At 42.3% G+C, this 19,956-nt stretch overlaps 1 protein-coding gene and 1 non-coding gene across 17 annotated transcripts in view; both read right to left on the bottom strand.

Annotated features, from left to right (window-relative positions):
- Window positions 1-19,956, bottom strand: part of CARMIL1 (capping protein regulator and myosin 1 linker 1) — a 468,543-nt gene that overhangs the window by 224,295 nt on the left and 224,292 nt on the right. The window lies entirely within an intron of this gene.
- Window positions 17,912-18,015, bottom strand: LOC118153293 (U6 spliceosomal RNA). Its single transcript, XR_004742548.1, has one exon. It is a non-coding gene; the product is annotated as a U6 spliceosomal RNA (small nuclear RNA).

Genomic DNA, 19,956 nt, shown 5'->3' with positions numbered 1-19,956 from the left:
CATCAGTTAAACTCCTTCTCTGAGAATGAGGAAACCGAGTCCCAAGAAGACTGTAACACTTGCATAATTTGGTTCACTTTATAAGCAAGTGAGCTTGAGTTCCTGTGTCTCATATAAGCAAACATAGGAGCTGACTTTTTACTGCAACATACATACACACACAATGTCATATACACATTTTATATGTGTGTATCTATATACACATACATTTTATGTGTATGCATGTATATATACATATACATTGTATGTATTATATATATAAAACATTTCTTCCATGGGGGACATTAAAATTAGCAATCCCTGAACATTATTAAGAGCTGAGACATAACAATGTTATAAAAGCAAAGGTGAAACACACGTAAACTGTTAAAATAATTCAAAACCGTATAAATGTTAGTTCCTGTGAAATAAGCATAAATATATTGAATATATTATATATGGAGATAAGAGTACCATACAATATGTAGAAAAACTGTAAAACTAGAGCTATCTCATAAATCTCAACTAAAATAAGTATGTTAGCTATTCAAAAATTTTTAAAAATTCTTTTGCTGCTTGGAAGTTAGAAAGATTTCTTAAGGGTGGCTTGGTTAGCCTGGTCCCCTCAATAAGGATGGGCAAGTATGAACTGACACTTCCTCTTAGTGAGAGGAGACATTCAAACCACAGACAGAGGCTTCATGTATGTTTCATGATGACAGTGATGATTCTAGGGGCAAAGGAGTCTTGAAGTGCTGACACAGAGAAAGGCAGACTTCCCTCTGCTACAGGCTACCTGCCCAAAGAAGGCCGCCAGCTGTGTGACATCACTTGGGTAATCATTCTAATGGCCACTATTAGAGGAAAAACCCATGTCTTCTAAAGTGACTTTAGTTTAGTTCCCCAAATTATAAGTTTTTAAAGGAGCTTCGGGATATGAATTCAAAAAATTCCCAGTGTTAATTCTGAACATGATTTTGGCCATTGCCATTAAGCACAGCTGGTGAGAGACAGATATAATCTATTTATTTCTAATCTCTACAGCATTTTACAATAAAAGGTGCTTAGTAAAACTTCCATCATTATGCTTAAAAAGTCCCTCTAATTCCCTGGGAAACTCATGGTGGGAAGACGGATTCTAATTCTTCCACATCATACAGGAAGGAAAAGCATCCAGGAAGATTCATCTAAAGCACAGAAGATAAAGCAATCAGAATGGGCCTGGAGAGACCCAGGCACTAGGTGTGGACTCTCCTTTACAGGCCTTACCCCTTTTCCCTGAAAACGCCAAGTGGGTGCACCAGGGTTTGTGCTAGGTTAGCATGATTTACATGGAGATTTTAAGATAAAGATAGAGAACTAAAAACAGGAATTGAGGCTAAGGACAGAAATGGAAGCTGCACAGATGTACTGCATGGATTCTGCAAGTCAGATAATTCCTACAGATGTAATAAGGTGGATGGTACGGCACTTCTCAAGACAGACACGCCTGGGCCAGCTCCACTGTTTCCTAGCTGTGTGATTTGGGGCGAATTATCAGGTCCCCTATACCTTACCCTTGGCTGTAAACACACACAATACCATATCTACCTCCTAAGTGTCGTGAAGATTAAATATGAAGATGTATGTAAAGACTTCTTAGCAGAGAGCCTAGCTAACAACAGCTCAGTAGACAGTAGTTATCTAATGACAACTAAAATAACAGCCATAGTTCAAATTGTAATATCAGCTCTCTGAAAGCCCAGGCTAAATATTTTTAAATTCTCTTAACATATCAGTAAATCAACTGAAATTGGAAATAAAATTTCTTCCAGGCATAATTTGATGTACGTGTCCTCTAGCAATTATATAAAGGCCCCACACAGAACAGGTTCTATCCAAATCATCCCTCCACATTCTTACTGTCATTTTTGAATTCAGTAAGTTAAGCAAAACTTGCATTTTTCACTTCTTAGAAGTCAGCCTGTTACATTTTCTGAATGCCTTAAGGCTTAGTTTGATACATGGTTTCAATGCCTCTAATATTTTTGTAAAACTTGATCAATTTGTAACCATTCCCAGAAATCTGCCTCATATCCAGTCACCAAATGTACAACCATCTGCAACAGACTTAGAACGTTTGGGTCTCCTATTAGCTTCCCCAGTCAAAGAGACCATGGCTGTTGAGAGTCTTCTCTAATGCAAGGGTTCCATCCTCACCTGGGCAGGTAGATAACCACATTCTGGCAGAGCCAGACAATGGGAAGTCCAGGATCCTGAGGAGACACACTTGAAATGAGTGTCCTAGCAGCTGTGCAGCCCCTACCATCTGTATTATATCTGCAAAACCCAGGGCCTAAAGCCTTTTTCTAACCACAAACATTGGCTATTTATCCTAGATCACTTACAACTATCAAAAGGTACCCTTCCAGATAGATGTCTTCTCTCTACATGTCAGTTCATAATAGCTCTTCCTTTTCTGAACCATCTGTGAGCAGGGAAGAAATGAAGGGGGATGTTTTTGAAATCTGCTGTGAACCAGGAATGGCAAGGCACTTACCTTATCACACTTAACACTGTGAGAAACGTACCATGACTCTCTTGTTAACAGATGAGGAAACCAAGACTCAGAGAGGTTTATAGTAATTTAACTTGTCCCAACAACATTGGTAAGAGCTAGAATTTGAACTCTCAATTATAAGTTTCAAAAACCAAATTTCCTGTAGCACCCCATGAGGTCAGCCAATCCCTGTTAATGCTTCTCATCAATACCCTAGAACAGCTCTTGGGGCTCACTCATATCCTCGGTTACGTTATTTACTCATAAAAGTCTTCTCATGGGGAGCAATAATTTGCATGCCTCTGGAAGGGCATGTTCGTGCCACACTTCAGGCAGCACAGTGTCTGGTACAAAGAAGACAGTCGTCTGAGCTAAATCTTTAATTCTCATAACCAGAATACAGCCAGCCTGTGTCCTCTGCACATGATTTCACATGAACTGGACTTGCTAACATCAAGCTCACATCAAAGCTTCAACACCAAGCTTTGAAAACAAACTTCTTCCCATCGACTAACAGGCTAGTTGGTAATTGAAACCCACACTGATTTGTCACCGCAAGCACTTTACACAGAGAAAGGGGTTCACTAGAATCAAGGATTCTCATGACACACCTGAACGTGAGGCCTTTGGGGGAGAAGATAAATATGCTTTCCTTTAACATACTTGCTGATTTCTCTGTTTGTGAGTTTTCATGACTGATGATGTTCCCTTGCCACTGGTCATCAAAGAGGCTTATCATAGTTGTGAATTCTGAACACAAACAGATGAATTATCCCTAGCTGAGAGCTCTTGCTGCGAGAGGTCCTAGTCATGATATCACTGGGTTTCACTCACTACAGGAAGTACAAAATTCCACCCCATCAGAAAAAAATTACAATGATCTTTTTCATTAATTTTTAAATAGTTCTTTACCCAGTTGTTTCCTTTTGCAGTAATCCAACATTCAGAGACATGGCCCCTTTTCTAATTGTTTAGAAAATGTAACCTTTTCCCCTCTAATATTCTTAAAACCTTCAAATTTGCACTAAATAACATCAATATTAAATGATCAGAAAAGATGTGAGCATCTCCCCTCGCTGCACGCGCACACACACACACATCAACACAGAGGGTGTGCGATATTTGAATAAAAATGGAAAAACCTAAATGTATTTTAAATCTATATGTTAAAAGGCTTATTTGCCTAATTTTAGATGTCTAAAATTAAGATTTCACATGTCATGGATTCTCCGAGAAAAGCAAGCTGAGTGAAGGAATCCCTAGGAATACATTAGCGAAAAACAGGTGATGTCCCAAGTGCGTGTCAAAACACCCTCAGTTTAGCTCTACTGGAAACCATACTAGAGTTAATCCATACACCACCATCCTTTATCCAGGTAACAGCACTTCGCTAAGCAGCCCCATGAATACCAGGCTGTTCACTCGATTGAAAACCCTCCTGTGTCAAACAATGGTCTCTTCACAGACACTGTGACGGCAGGTTCCTTAGATAACCAGTGAAAAAACTGCACATACAAACACCCTCTGTTTGGCAGCTGTGACAACAACTTTCATGGCTTACCCTCTACCTCCTCAGACGCCCTATCTGCCCCAGCCCACGCACCAGATGTCCTCATTCCTATTGACTGCTTGTCCCCATGGTCTACTCGCTGCCATTTACCAAAGCAATCAAGATTTTTATTCTGCTGGGTGCAGTGGCTCACACCTGTAATCCCAGTACTTTTGGAGGCTGAGGCGGTGGATCACGAAGTCAGGAGTTTGAGACCAGTCTGGCCAACACAGTGAAACCCTGCCTCTAATAAAAATGCAAAAAATTAGTCGGGCATGGTGGTGTGTGCCTGTAATCTCAGCTACTCAGGAGGCTGAGGCAGGAGAATCACTTGAACTCGGGAAGCGAAGGTTGCAGTGAGCCGAGATTATGCCACCGCACTCCAGCCCAGACGACGGTGCGAGACGCTGCCTCAAAATAAAAAAAAATTTTTTTATTCTGACCACCTGCTTGAAGACACCCTCTTGAAATGGGATTTGGACCACAATTAGCCCATCAGCCTGCAAAGTCCCCTTGGTAGACACCAGTGCTTCACTTTGTATGAGGATTTAACCAAGAGGGACTTGTTTTCGTGGAGTTGGGGAAATAAAGGTTTTTTGGGAAAAGAAATTCAAATGAGTGAGCTAGAAGGAACTTTCAGGATGCTCAGTTCTTTGCTGTACTTAACTGTAAATGTGTCTGCACACACTTTTCTGGTGTGTTAGCCCCCTGAGGGGTTAACAATCATCCTCATCTTGGTATCCCCCCTCAACAAGTGTTGGCTGAACTGCAACCTCCTCCATGATACAGCTCTCATGAGCTAGGGTGCACTTGAAAATTCTTAATCAGCTAGGGACAAGATGGCTTAAAAGAAATGGCCCCGTGTGTTACAAAAGACACTGAATGGGCAATCAGAAGACAAGTTCTCATGTTCACTCTGCCTTTAAACAGCCATTCAGTGTTGGGTGAGCCCCTTGTCTTCTCTGACCCCGTTTCTGCATCTCTGCACAGAGTGAAAACGCTCATCTCTAAGGACGCCGTGGCTCCATTGTTCTTCCGTGGCATCTTTAGAAGTAGAAAAGTGTACTTAGATGGCCAGTGGAAAAGTGGCTAAAAACTTTGTTTTGCAGCTATGGCCACAACTTCCATTGTAAAAAAAAAAAATTGTAGAAAAGTAGAAAAGTGTACTTTTCTGCTGACAGAAAAGGTTATTAATACAAAAAAACAAACGAAGTTACCAGGAGTCAGTGAAACCACCTGAAGATTAAAACATGAAATTTATTTTCCCAGGATGGTTTTGCTCTGGTGAAGGTCTCTTTCAGCTCTATAATTCTCTGACCCAGTGAGAAATTTTGAAAGCAATGTTATAATTCTACTATTAAATTCAGATGTATTTATAATGTTGTGACTTATGAAATTATAGAATAGACAGCTTTTTTAAAATAAAAAGCAGAATAATTTTAAATTTTCCTGGAAAGAAATGGGGCAAGCCTTCCAGGCAGTGCTGTCAGAATAAACCTGCTCAGCTTTTTGACATAGAGTCCACATGCCCTGAAGGGGATAAATCTCAAATAAGGAAAAGCTTGAGAGCCACCCTGCAGTGGCAGTAGAGAAATAACCACAGTGCAGAAAAGATCGGGAGGAGGGCAAGGCACAGAAACTCCATGCAGAATCCATGACATAGAGAAGCCACAAGGACCCCCATGATCCTAGGAGCCATCCAGGTGGACAAGTCAACACACAACAGCATGAACAGGCTCCAACCCCCAGCTGGAAACCGCCTTTCCACTTGCTTATGTCTTACCTCAACAGGGAGACAAATGCAGTTCTCTCCTTTCCTCCATCATCTGTGTAAAACTGTCATTTATAACAGCAGCTTTGGAGGAATGCTAAGAGACACTTGCAATGCTTACGCAGCAGTGTCAAGCGTTTGTAACGGAAGATGCTTCATTTACTCCATCACTCAACCCACGCTGACCAACGATGCCGCAGCAGTCACTTGTTTCTGCATCCTCTACATCCTCTCCAGGAAGTCTCTCCTTGCACCGCGTCCCAACAATGCATATTCTTATGGCACACGGGCTTGGGGACAGCAACGCACAGAAATATGTCCGAGCTCACAATGATGCAGGCCAATTGACTGAGCTCCTAGTCCCCGGCAGTGTTTTAATTGTCTCTTTTGTGTGTGTGTGATGTCTGGTAAATTTAGACAAAACCACGGCGAGAAATAAAGGGGAAAAAATTGACGGGACAATTTTTTTTTTCTGAGACAGAGTTTTGCTCTTGTTACCCAGGCTGGAGTGCAATGGCGCGATCTCGGCTCACCGCAACCTCCACCTCCTGGGTTCAGGCAATTCTCCTGCCTCAGCCTCCTGAGTAGCTGGGATTACAGGCACGCACCACCATGCCCAGCTAATTTTTTGCATTTTTGGTAGAGACAGGGTTTCACCATGTTGACCAGGATGGTCTCAATCTCCTGACCTCGTGATCCACCCTCCTTGGCCTCCCAAAGTGCTGGGATTACAGGCATGAGCCTCCGCGCCCGGCCCTAACTTTTGTATTTTTAGTAGAGACAGGGTTTCACCATGTTGGCCAGGATGGTCTCCATCTCTTGACCTCATTATCCACCCGCCTCGGCCTCCCAAAGTGCTGGGATTACAGGCGTGAGCCACCACGCCCGGCCGAAGGGACAATATTTTTTAAAGCGCCTTGTGAAATGTAATTAGATATACCTTGCCATAAACAATCTAACAGTTACCATTAATTGGAATATATTTTAAGGTTTCTGGGTGCATTTCTCCTAAATTATTTTTCTCTGCTAAAGCAAAAGGAAAGAAATCAGCAAACAGTAAGACATTTCCAAATAGGTAGTACTCATTTGCTAGAATAATTAATCTTCTCACAAAAGCTGGGTAAAGAATAGTTACCCCAAAATAGTAACTGTTAATGTATAAAGGTTTCTTTCTTTTTTACAAAAATTTAATTCATTTAAATTTACTCTTTTTTTTTTTGGCTCAGTGTATGATAGAATAAAGGTTTCTTTTAAGTAAAATTAGATAGGTAACTCTCCTTTACAGAAACCCTTCATTTCTAACAATTCCTGTAGGGTCATTTATATTAAAACATCAATCCAACAACTCACAGTGGCTCTGTCCATTAGACTGGCCTAAGAGGAGAGACCCTGACTCAACCACCTGCACAAACCCAGCACTTGGTACAATTGCCACAGAGTAGTCATTAAACCAACCTGAATCACAAACAGCTGCAGTGGATATTTTTCCCATTCCTAAATGGTGTGACTTTTTTTTTTCATTGATTTTACAGATTAAAAGCAAACAAACAAGGCTTACTCAAGTGATTACGAGATTTCTGACTTAGCCCCTCACAATCTGTGTGATATTGGGTAGATGACTTAACCTCTCCGTGCCTCAGTTTCGACTTCTGTAAAATAGAAATTAATTTTAGCACTTGTCTTCCCATACTGATACGAAAATGGAGTGAGTTAACGGTGTGCTGCTTTGTGCTGGCTACTGTATTATCGTCACAACTGTCATCATCAGTGCTGAGAGGATGAACACAATCACAGTGGGAAGGGCTCCATTTCTCAGAGAAAATAACTACCAAGCACCTCTGTCTGTAAACACAAGTTTGTAAACAGCAGACAATGGCTGAGACATAAACAGATACGTGTAAGGCAAGTGAAATGTAAAGGGTAGCAGCTAAGGGTGGTGTGTGGTGCTCACTCTAACACGGTCTCAAATTCTGTGTGTTAGAAAAATTCCATAAGGAAATGGCAAAAAAAAGTGCATAAAGGAGAGAAATAGGTGAAAAAGAAAAGGGAACTTAGCAGGGAAGATGAGCCACACCACCTCCGCACGAAGGTATTATTCATCAATAACAATAGCAACTATTACCATGATGGTTTTTTTTTTTTTTTTTTCCTTTTAAGAGATGGGGTTTCACTCTGTTGCCCAGGCTGGAGTGCATGGTTCAATCACAGCTCACTGCAGCCTCCAACTCAAGGGTTCAAGCGATCCTCCTGCCTCAGGCTCTCAAGTGGCTAGGACTACATGTGCATACCACCACACCCAGCTAATTTAAAAAATTAAAAAATTTGTGGCGCAGGTTTTGTTATGTTGCCAAAATTGGTCTCAAACTCCTTGCTTCAAGTGATCATCCCGCTTCAGCGTCCCCAAGTGCTGGGATTAGCGGTGTGAGCCACTGCGTCCAACCTAACCGTGACCGTTACAGAAATCTCACCTATCATTTCGTTTCTGTCTTACAACGACCTAAGGAAGCTACTTCAAGTATCACTGCCATTTCAGAAATTCAAAAACAAGAACAGAATGAAAGACCTACTGAGGATCACGCAATTTCTCAGTTACTGTGGAGAACTGAACAGAGTTCTACTGCAGCGTTCCCACTGCCAGAATAATTAACATCATTTCGTGCCTCTCACCATGGAAGAAACCACTCTCTTCTTCATCATTGTGGCCCCAGGGCCATAGTTATTGACATATAACAGGCCCACAAAGATTGCTCCATGGATGGAATGAAGGGAGGGAAAGATGGAGGGAGGGAGATAAGGAACATTGTTGTGGTTTTTTTCCCATGCACTAGACCCAAACTCTAACCAAACTGTGATTATAAAGAGGGCCATTACTTTTATTAAAATGGTATATAATAGTTTCTGATTATAAAAATAACACATTGATTACAGACAACTACAATTTCTCTTACCAAAGAAAATTAAATCATTATTTCCTACATGTGGATACTGGTAGCCACTTTTCCCCTCAAGAAAGACTTATTCAGATTTTCCACATGTATCTAGCATGACATCCATTCACATGAAAATTACACAGATCTGAGCCATCCCCTGGCGTCGGTCCAGGCAGAAGCAAGCAGGGTGGTGAGCAGTTTGCAAAACATGTCACACAAGGAAAAACTGGCGGAACTACGTCTGCTTCTCTTATAGGAGAAAAGACGTAAGAATGACAGGAAAACAGTCTTCAAATGTTGGCAGGGCTGCATATGTCAGAGGGAATAAACGTTTTCCTGTGAGCCAACTGGGAACAATGTGTAGAAATTATAGGAAGAAACATTTTTGCTTGATATAAAGAAAATGATCAATTTGAAGTTGTGAAAAGAAGTGAACTCTTTTTTTTTTTAGACGGAGTTTCGCTCTTGTTACCCAGGCTGGAGTGCAATGGCATGATCTCGGCTCACCGCAACCTCCGCCTCCTGGGTTCAGGCAATTCTCCTGCCTCAGCCTCCTGAGTAGCTGGGATTACAGGCACGCGCCACCATGCCCAGCTAATTTTTTTTTTTTTTTTTTGTACTTTTAGTAGAGACGGGGTTTCACCATGTTGACCAGGATGGTCTCGATCTCTTGACCTCGTGATCCGCCCGCCTCGGCCTCCCAAAGTGCTGGGATTATAGGCGTGAGCCACCGCGCCCGGCCCAGAAGTGAACTCTTTTATAAAGCAGACCTCTGACCATCAACAGCCTTGCCAGGAGCATTATATATACATTTGAGGTAAGCTAGATACCTTCAAAAGTCCCCTCCAACTGCAATAACCTGCAGTTTCTAAATCCCATATCCATCTGTGAGGTGGGCATCATATATACCAGGTTAGCAATGTACGGCCCAGGTGGCAAACGCCCACCACACCACATGTGATACACACACACGTGCGCACATGCGATACACACACACGTGCGCACATGCAGACACACACAAAAAAGCCACCCTAAGATGAACCACAGATATTTGTAAAACTAAAATTATGTAGTAACAACTAATTTCTAACTCTGCCGTTGAGTTCCTCACAGTTTGGAAGAATGTGGCATGCCAGGAACACATTTTCAGTTCAAGCTGTAACACCCAAAACTGAAAGCCTGCATGACGTAAAAGAGCAACTGCTCAACTGGTCCAAACGCTTGATGCACACTGACTAGTCTTGTGACCTTGGACAAGCCACTGCACCTCGATAGATGTCAGTGTCCCAGGGAACACGGGACCTGCTACGGTCACCACTAGCCATATGCAGCATATCAAGCCCTGCCAATACAGCTAGTGCAACTTAAATAGTATTTTAATTATATCTCACTGTCATTAATTTATTAAATTTAAACAGCCACATGTGGCTAGTGGCTATCACACTGAACAGTAACTCTCTAATGACTGCTGACAAGGCCACTGAAGAAGAAAGTCAAATTCCAGACCAACCTCAACCCAGCATCTTCTGCAAGATCTCGATACCACAGAGACAACTGTGACAGAAAGAAGAGAGGAAAAAAACCTGAGACTCAAGCTCAGAAGATCCTTAGGGCTCCTGTCAGCTATTGTCTAGCCCATACATCACCACCCACTACCCTAGGATGGACAGCCCAGTAGCCTTTTACCTTTGACTATCCAGGTTGGGTTCCACATCCAAGTATAGCAGTGTAATTATCAACGTTTCCTGGAAAGACGACATGTATAGAACAATGTCCTATGGAAAATGCCCCCACACAGCCAGTTACACTATTATGACATTAGTGGATTAGTGAAATATCTGTGAATAATTAGCACACATTATTGAAAAATAATACTTCTTGTAGAGTAAAAACAGCTACCTTTAAACTAACTACCTCTTATGAAGGACAGCGTTCAATTTATTTTAGCTTTCAAATCAAATCACGCGACCGACCACCTTTTAAAGTCCTTTCGCAAGCTTAAAAACACACAAATATTAAAAGCCAGAAAGTGGCTAGGCACAGTGGCTCACATGTATAATTCTAGCACTTTGGGAGACCTTGAAGTCAGGAATTTGAGACCAGCCTGACCAGCATGGTAAAACCCGTCTCTACTAAAAATACAAGAATTAGCCAGGCTGATTACAGGTAGTGGTGCACACCTGTAATCCCAGCTACTGGGGAGGCTGAGGCAAGAGAATCACTTGAACCCAGGAGGAAGAGGATGCAGTGAGCAGAGATCATACCTCTGCACTCCAGCCTGGGCTGACAGAGCAAGACTGTTGCAAAAAAAAAAAAAAAAAAGTTTTTTAAAGATAGAAAGTGTGACTTTTTAAAGAGTTGCCTAGGTTGTTTTTAAAACATATAAAAAATCTAGGCAAGGCGCAGTGACTCAAGCCTGTAATCCCACCACTTTGGGAGGCTGAAGCAGGCGGATTGCTTGAGCCCAGAAGTTGGAGACCAGCCTGGGCAATGTGGCAAATTCCCATCTCCACAAAAAATGCAAAAATAGCCTGGCTTCATGGCATGTGCCTGTAGCTGTACTTGGGAGGCTGAGGTAGGAGGATCACTTGAGCCCAAGAGGTGGAGGCTGCAATGAGCCAAGACTGTGCCACTGCCCTCCAGCCTGGGCAACAGAGACCCCGTCTCAAAAATATACGTGTGTGTATTAATATATATGTGTGTACATATGTCTAGAAAAATTTATTCTTAAAAAATTGCCAGGTAATGTCAAAAACAGCCATATTCCTGAGGCTTAAGGGAAGCTTGGCAACAAATTACTGACATATATTAGTAATATCGATCATTATAGCACCAAAGAATGACATCTCAAAATAGCACATGTGAGAGGGCAGTGATCTGCCTAATCATAACGAAGAAGTTCACAGCACATCTAGGAAAGTGTCGTTATTTCTGCAGTACTTTACTTTTGCAATGTTTAAAAGTCTGGTTTTTTTTTTTCTTAATCTAGGCAACTGCCACCAGAAAAATCATAAACAGATGATTCATTCATAATGTGTAACAGTGGAGTAAACTGCTTCCCAGCACATAGCTCAACCCAGCGGCTAGTCTCACACAGAAAATTTTCCTAGGCAGGAAACTCACTGTCTCCTGATTCTTCATTCCTAAACTGCATTCTGCTGATACTGCACGTCTCTTGTGATTATGATGAGTCCTATACACACAGAACAAGGCAGACAGAACCCTCACTGCTGCGGCCCACACCAGCATTAGCTTGCCTTCCCCTGCTTAATTGGCTCTGATCACTGAGCAGAAACAACTCATTGCCTTTTCCTTTTCACATGCTGACTCAAGTATTCCTAACATCATTAGTCATGTTTCACAATGTCTAGAATAAAAAACACTGACATCTCATTCCAGCAATTATTCCAGTTTAAACTTTGAAGAAAAGAAGTGATCAACAACTTCCAATCTGCCTAAAATCTCAAGCAGCCAACACTTCTGGAAAACAATCTGACTGTGCCACATGCCTGCAGCCCCAGCTTCTTGGGAGGCTGAGGCAAGAGAATAGCTTGAGCCCAGGAGTTCAGGGCCAGCCTGGGAAACACAGCAAGACCCCCATCTCAAAAAAAAAAAAAAAAAAAAAATATCCAAATTGACTAAAAGAAGATTTAAAGTTATGCAAAACATATACTGGACAGTATTATAATTTTTAAAACAAGAAGCTGAAACACAGATTCTTTTGAAGTTTGCTTGCAGACTCCAGTTAAGAAATAGAAGTCCTCAAGTCTTCTCAATTAAACCCATTCCATTTTCTGCTGGCACAGTATCTATGGATGAGACAAGCACAGCGGCGGGCACTTGGAAATGCATGATGAGCACTCAATTTGTATAAACATGGAAATGTGGGCTTCTCTAGTAAGGGAGAGAGGAAATCCCCGGCAGTAAGGAATGAAAACTAATTCCCCTCAGGGCAGTCATTCCTCCTTTCTGGGTAGTGCCGGTTAAGTAGAGGCCAGGTGTCCTAGCTCCTGTCTGTAATCTCAGCACTTTTGGAGACAGGAAGATTGCTCAAGGCCATGAATTCAAGACCAGCCTGGGCAAAAAGAGAGACCTCCCCATCTTTACAAAACAAGTTGTAAAAATTTGCTGGGTGTGGCATCCAGTGTCCATAGTCCCAGCTGCTGCACGTTGAGAGGCTGGAGTGAAAGGACTGCTGGAGCCCAGGAGCTGGAAGCTGCAGTGAACTAGGATCATGCCATTGCACTCCAGCCCAGGTGACAGGGCAAGACCTGTCTCTTAACAAAAGAGAGAGAGAGAAAGAGAGAGAGAAATCCACATCTAAAGGAGAAAACATAATAAAGCTGTCGTCTGTGCTAAATACCTTGTTTTCCACCGCAGAACAGTCGCTGTTTTAACTAAGGCGGACATCACCAAAGAAACATGGGCCTTTCAATCCTCTCCAGCCTTTACTCTCCTGTTGTAGAGACAATAACGAGGCCAAATCCAACATTTACCAACTTCAGATACCAAAAAAATGCCTCTACATCAAGTGGGTTTCAAAACATCCAGAGCACCTGTGGGCACGCTGCGGCTGTGATGCAACCACAGCCCGTTCACCAAGGCCTGGAGCCCCACACAGTCAATGTTACCTCCGCTTGCCTAGCCGCATGGGAGCTTTTTTTCTGTTTTTCTTATGCACTGTCTGTCTCATAGCTCTGTTCCTTTTCTTTCTTCCAATAGATACCCACAACGATAGAGTCCATTTGCCAACTCACGGCTAGATGCAAAGACATCATTACCCACTAAGAAAAGGGGCCCATAATCACATCTGGCGATTATTCACCATTTCATACATGCTTTTCCCTGAGACCTCAGTCTTCTCCTGAAAATATTTTAATTGTCTTTATAAAGTCATGACCATCCACATGTAGAGCTGGTTTGCTTCAATTAGAAGTCACTGCAACCAAAGAACAAAGCATTTTCAGTTCCCGCCCTCACTCTCATGGTGAATCTCACGATTGGCTCACTGAACTGAAGAAACGCCCCCGAGTAGGAAGTCTAAATTCTGCATCTTCCAAAGATGGTCTTCAAAACCACAGAAGGAAAAGCTGCTGAATTGCTATTGAAGAGTTTATAAACTTTTTATCTTAAGGAAGGGGAGAAATCTTCACTTACAAAGTTCAGATCGATTTATGTTAATGTTTTGTTTGTCTTGAACTAGAAACTGGGCATAGTGTTCGACAGACTCAGCTATCCACTGATGCATCGGCTTTGACATCTCTGCATGTGCTCTTTAGGCTATTATTTGGGGAACTAGGGAAGAAAAGGTAAGGCCCAAGGATTTGCCTATTTCTCAGTTCATGACAAGTATTTTTCAAACGTAGGCCTATAACTATAAACAGTTTCAACTTTCCTTGAGTCGGAGCCCTTAAAAATGTGTCTAGTCTGTAGTTAAACGTGTTGTTAGTGAAGTAAAAGGTGACGTCATGAGTCTTCCTGCAAACTCCGCCTCCCAGATTCAGTGATTCTCCTGCCTCAGGCTCCCAAGCAGCTGAGATGATAGGCACCTGCCATCATGCACAGCTAATTTTTGTATTCTAAGAGAGACGGGGTTTCACGATGTTGTTGGCCAGGCTGGTCTAGAACTCCTGACCTCAGGTGACCTGCCGGCTTATGCCTCTCAAAGTGCTAGGATTACAGGCATGAGCCACCACGGCCAGCTTCGTAATACCTTATAATCTAGTATTATCATGATTTTCACCTATTGTTTATTACTTTCATGCAAATTCTAATTGACTTTCAAAAGTAAGATCAATAAAAATGACAGCTGTTTATGTAACATTTACTACATTCTGGACCTTCGTCTTTGCTTATATTAACTCATTTAACCCTCCTAACAACCCTGTGAAGTAGGTACAGTTATTTCTTCAACGTCCTGGGGAGCATGTGTTTTCCTTTTAAAGTTTTTACTCCTAAACTATACTAACAAAGTTCAAGTTGCAAGATATCAGATTATAAACAACAGGCCAGGCATGGTGGCTCCAGCCTGTAATCCCAGCACTTTGGAAGGCCGAGATAGGTGGATCACTTGAAGTCAGGAGTTTTACCAACATGGTGAAACTCCATCTCTACTAAAAATAAAGAAAATTAGCTGGGTGTGATGACAGACACCTGTAATCCCAGCTACCTGGGAGGTGAGGCAGGAGAATCACTTGAACCTGTGAGCAGAGGAGGCAATGAGCCAAGAACGAGCCACTGCACTCCAGCCTGGGTAACAGAGCAAGATTCCTCCTCCACAATAAAAAAAGAGCATAAACAACAAAATGAATTCCATGTCCTTACAGCATACCAAGGTAACTGCTTTGATACTGCAAATGACCAATGTGATTGGTAAAATAATTAAAGGTATTAATTCTTAGGCTATTTGCTCGTACCAAATTTCCAAAGTGAATCCCACCCTTCACTGTGCACGAGGCACACACACTCATATATATCCAGACAGCAAGTTAGCTACGGTCGAGAGAGCAAGAACTTCAGGCAAGTATAAGCCTCAAAACAATCTGCAACCTGATTTTGAAAACCAAATATGAACTTCATCACCTACTTTCCAAACCTTCTAACAAGCGGCAAGTCAGACTGAAGGCTCTCTCTTCCTTCCTCTCCATTCTTTGAGGTGCTAATGAGCAGAAAATTAAGAGTCTTAAGGCTCAGAATAATCTATAGACTGAAATAATCCGTTTTAGAAAAACTCAAGAGCTAAAACTAAAGCCTTACTAATTTGCAGCATGAAAGAGGCCATCTTTTATGTTACTGCTGACTGATCCAAATCCAAGATAAAAATACCACCAAATCAATATACTCCTCGAGAAAACATGTACTCAAAAGTTTGTCATGATGAAAGCAAACACTGTGATTTATTTATTATCAATTTATCCAAAAAAAGCTACTACTATTTATCTCTTTTGTTTATCTATGTGAAAATAAAATCCAAATGACTTACTTGAACAGGGCATGGTCCCCAGTAAGTGCTCAATAAATGTTTACTAAACGAAACGCATGAATGAATCATTAGGCCCCTCAGCATTCTCACTTATCTACTTTGTCTCCAGTCCTCCCTCTCTGAAAACCACATTGCACAGAGCCACCAGAGGAATTCTTCTAGAACAAAAAGAATCATGTCACTCAACTGTCTGAGTCCTGTTCACAGACTTCCCCACACCTCAGCAGCAAACTAAGTCCAAACTCCGTCACAGAGCACCTTTGTCACCTCTCCAGCTCCTTCTCTCACCACTCAATTCTTGGCCTTGAATATACAGCAGTAATAGTGAAACGTCCCATGCCTACAGGGTGTTCTCTCCTCCCTTTTGTGAACGGGATGCCTAAGATAATTGTTGTCCTGATAAGCTGTACGTATCTTTATAGCTGCACTTAGCTCACCACATTACTATCTGCTTTAATGTCCAGCATTCCTCTCTCACTAAATATGGACTCTGTAAAGAAAGATTATCTAGCCAGGCACGGTGGCTCAAGCCTGTAATCCCAGCACTTTGGGAGGCCAAGGCGGGTGGATCACGAGGTCAAGAGATTGAGACCATCCTGGTCAACAACGTGAAACCCCGCCTCTACTAAAAATACAAAAAATTAGCTGGGCATGGTGGCACGTGCCTGTAATCCCAGCTACCAGCTACTTAGGAGGCTGAGGCAGGAGAATTGCCTGAACCCCAGAGGTGGAGGTTGCAGTGAACCGAGATCGCGCCATTGCACTCCAGCCTGGGTAACAAGAGCGAAACTCCGTCTAAAAAAAAAAGAAAGGTTATCTATTAATCATTGTCCCTCCAGCATCTAGAAGAATACTCGACACATAGTGGGTACTCAATGTTTACTGGATGCTTGGATAGATGAATGGATGAGCAAAAGTAAACAGTATTACATCTATATAAAAGGAAATTCACAGGCAACCATGCTTTTGAGGATGCTGACGTTAGGCTTGCCGAGAGGAAAAGAAAATATATTTAAGTGGCTTGAACAAAACATTCTCTATTATTAGCAGTGATCATAGAATTTATAGTCATCATGTAAGATGGTACCTGCGGAACTTTTGCTTAATTTCTCAAGGCAGTGAGGCTCAAATCCCCCGAGAATGAAGTGATTGGGTAGAAGCTATACATTCTTAGGTTCTCTGCCCCATAGGTAGCATTCTGAAAGCAAATCTAAAAACAGCAATGGCTTTCAGCCAGCGCTAAGGAAAGCAGTGCCATGTGGGCATACACAGTTTCCGCTGAGTGGACCAGGGGAGAGGACTGGCTCAAAGCAACCTCAACCAACACCGAACCCACATACGAGTCCAAGGCCACTCTTGTAGAAGAAAAAGCAAATGACACCGAAGTACGTGTGGCACACCTCACTGGTACTGCAGAAACTACCATACGATTCGAAGTTTTGGTGTGCGTCTTAACTGAGACAGCCACCTTTGACACAGGTGCTGGTTATTGCTGGCCACAGAGAAATCTGAGCTTCAGTGGGGGCAAAACCGAAGAAATGTGCTGTTGCTACATCTAGGCTCTGTCGGCAATGGTGCCAGTAATGTCCCCCGACGCTAATCTCCTGTGCTTCAGGCTCTGTCCTCAAATAAAGCACTGGGGCAATTGGGCTTTCTTTCCTGAAAACAAACATTCTGAAATGTAAAGTCTTAAAAACCAGCCAGGTGCAGTGGCTCATGCCTGTAATTCCAGCAGGCCAAGGTGGGTGGATCGCTTGAGGTTAGGAGTTCTAGACCAGCCTGGCCAATATGGTGAAACCCTATCTCTACCAAAAATACAAAAATTAGCTGAGCATGGTGGCACACGCCTGTAATCCCAGCTACTCAGGAGGCTGAGGCAGGGAGAATCGCTTGAACCCGGGAGGCGGAGGTTGCAGTGAGCAGAGATCATCTCACTGCACCGCAGCCTGGGTGACAGAGGAAGACTTCATCTCAAAAAAAAAAAAAAAAAAATACACACACACACACACACACACACAGACACAGACACACACATATAGATTGAAAGTTTATTGTCCTATTCTATGTTTGCATGTATTTAAAAGTTCCCAAAATGATTTATTCTCAATGAGTTTTGCAAAACACAAAGTTTTAAAAACATAGAAGCCATAGTTTTGTTTTAAAAAATATGAAACATTTCACAAATCTGCGTGTCATCCTTGCACAGGGGACATGTTAATGTCTTTATTGTTCCAGTTTTAGTATAAGTACTACCAAAGTGAAGACAACAGTTTTTTATTTCAAGATGTTAATTTCAAGGTAATCAGGACACAAAAAGCAAGAAATCAAGGTTATCAAGATTATCTTACTGAAGGGAAAACAGCAAAATACTGATACCAATATATTTAAACACAGATTCATCTAACCTGGCATAAAGTGTTTCAATTAATGTCACCAGAAAGAGATTACACTCTTCTCTATGGATTCTTATATACTTATGAAAATTATTTATATCTTTAAAATGTTTTTGTTTTTCACTTAAAAAGAACTTTAGAAAGGCATGATTCTTCCTTCTACGTCTATGTACATCTCAGACCAATAAAGACATTTCTTGGCACCCTCAAAAACCACAATCTGAGCCTACCTTATTCCCCAGACCCACTTTCTCATGCCACTACCCAAGTTACAGAACAGTCTTCTATCTCTTCTGTGACACTGTCACATTTAAATGTCCTCATGGCTCCTGAGACACCCACTACCAGACTCACCAGAACGTGTCCAATCAAATCACCCCATGATACTCAACCCACCCCACTTCCTCAGAGCCAGAGAAGTTCACATTCCACCCTCATGTGGACTTAGAGCCTTTCCTTCATACACTGCCCTCCCTCGCCCCCATCCAATTCCACTGGGATTTTATAATAAGAAATATAAGTCCAGGTATGGTGGCTCATGCCTGTAATCCCAGCACTTTGGGAGGCCGAGACAGGTGGATCACTTGGGGTCAGGAGTTTAAGACCAGCCTGGCCAACATGGTGAAACCCCATCTCTACTAAAAATACAAAAATTAGCCAATGTGGGGACACACACCTGTAATGCCAGCTACTCGGGAGGCTGAGGCACAATAATCGGTTTAACCAGGGGGGTGGAGGCTGTAGTGAGCTGAGATTGAGCCACTGAACTCCAGCCTGGGTGACAGAGCGAGACTCCATCTCAGAAAATAAAAATAAGGTCTTCATCCCCAGTTCCTAGCACAGAGTTTCTAAAACCTTTGAATCTCCTGGGTGATAGGAATGAGAAGAGTGTCTCTTGTTCATAATAAGCCCATTTTCAGTCACACCTGAGTTTAGACAAATGAGCGGACCCTTGGTGAGCCCCTAGAGAGCTTCAGGATGAGGGCTGGTGGTTGCCAGAGGAACAAACCAGGAAATTGGAGGAATGAACTTTCAGCCCCTGCCCCACCTCTGGGGAGGGAAGGAGGGATGGAGACTGAACTAATCACAATGACCAGTGATTCAGTCAACCATGACGATGTCATGGAAGCTCTGTAACACCCCTACGTTACAGACTTTGGAGAGCTTCTTGGTTAGTGAACACATGAGGTACTAGGTGGGTGGCATCTAGAGAAGACCTGACCTTCCCCTATACCTTGCCCTCTGCATGTCCTCCATTTGGCTGTTCCTGAGTTGTGCCTTTGCAATAAACCAGTAATAGGAAGTAAAGTGACTTCGTGAGTTCTGTGAGCCTTTACAGGGAATTACCGAATCCGAAGAGTGGGGCTCATAGAAACTCAAGATTTACCATCTCTTGGTCAGAAGTATAGGAGGCCTGGACTTACAACTGGCATCTAACGTGGAGGAGTCTTGTGGGTCTAAGCCCATAACCTGTAGGGTCTGTGCTATCTCTGGGTGGTGACAAAATCGAAGAACTGGTTGTTAGTGTGGAAAAAATCCAGCCAGTTGTGTTAGAAGTGTTGTGAGGAGAAACAGATCCCAGACCCACCCAATATGCCAGGGCCAGAATGGCTTAGGTCTCAAGGAAAACATTCTGGAAGAGCTGTTAGACTTAGGTGACACAATTTTTTTATAACTGCCTATTTCAATACTATTAAGATATAACCTTCTGCAGTCTGGTGGAGCTTTTTTATAATTTGGTAGGCAGAACTTCAAGAAATTCACAAACTTAATAAAGGTGACTAAGCTAAAATTTTAAAGGTCAGGAAAACAC

The sequence above is a fragment of the Callithrix jacchus genome, chromosome 4 (assembly GCF_049354715.1).
Source record: "Callithrix jacchus isolate 240 chromosome 4, calJac240_pri, whole genome shotgun sequence".
NCBI lineage: Eukaryota > Metazoa > Chordata > Mammalia > Primates > Cebidae > Callithrix > Callithrix jacchus.
The sequence above is the reverse complement of the archived record's forward strand: the minus strand, read 5'-3'. Positions and strand labels throughout refer to the sequence as shown.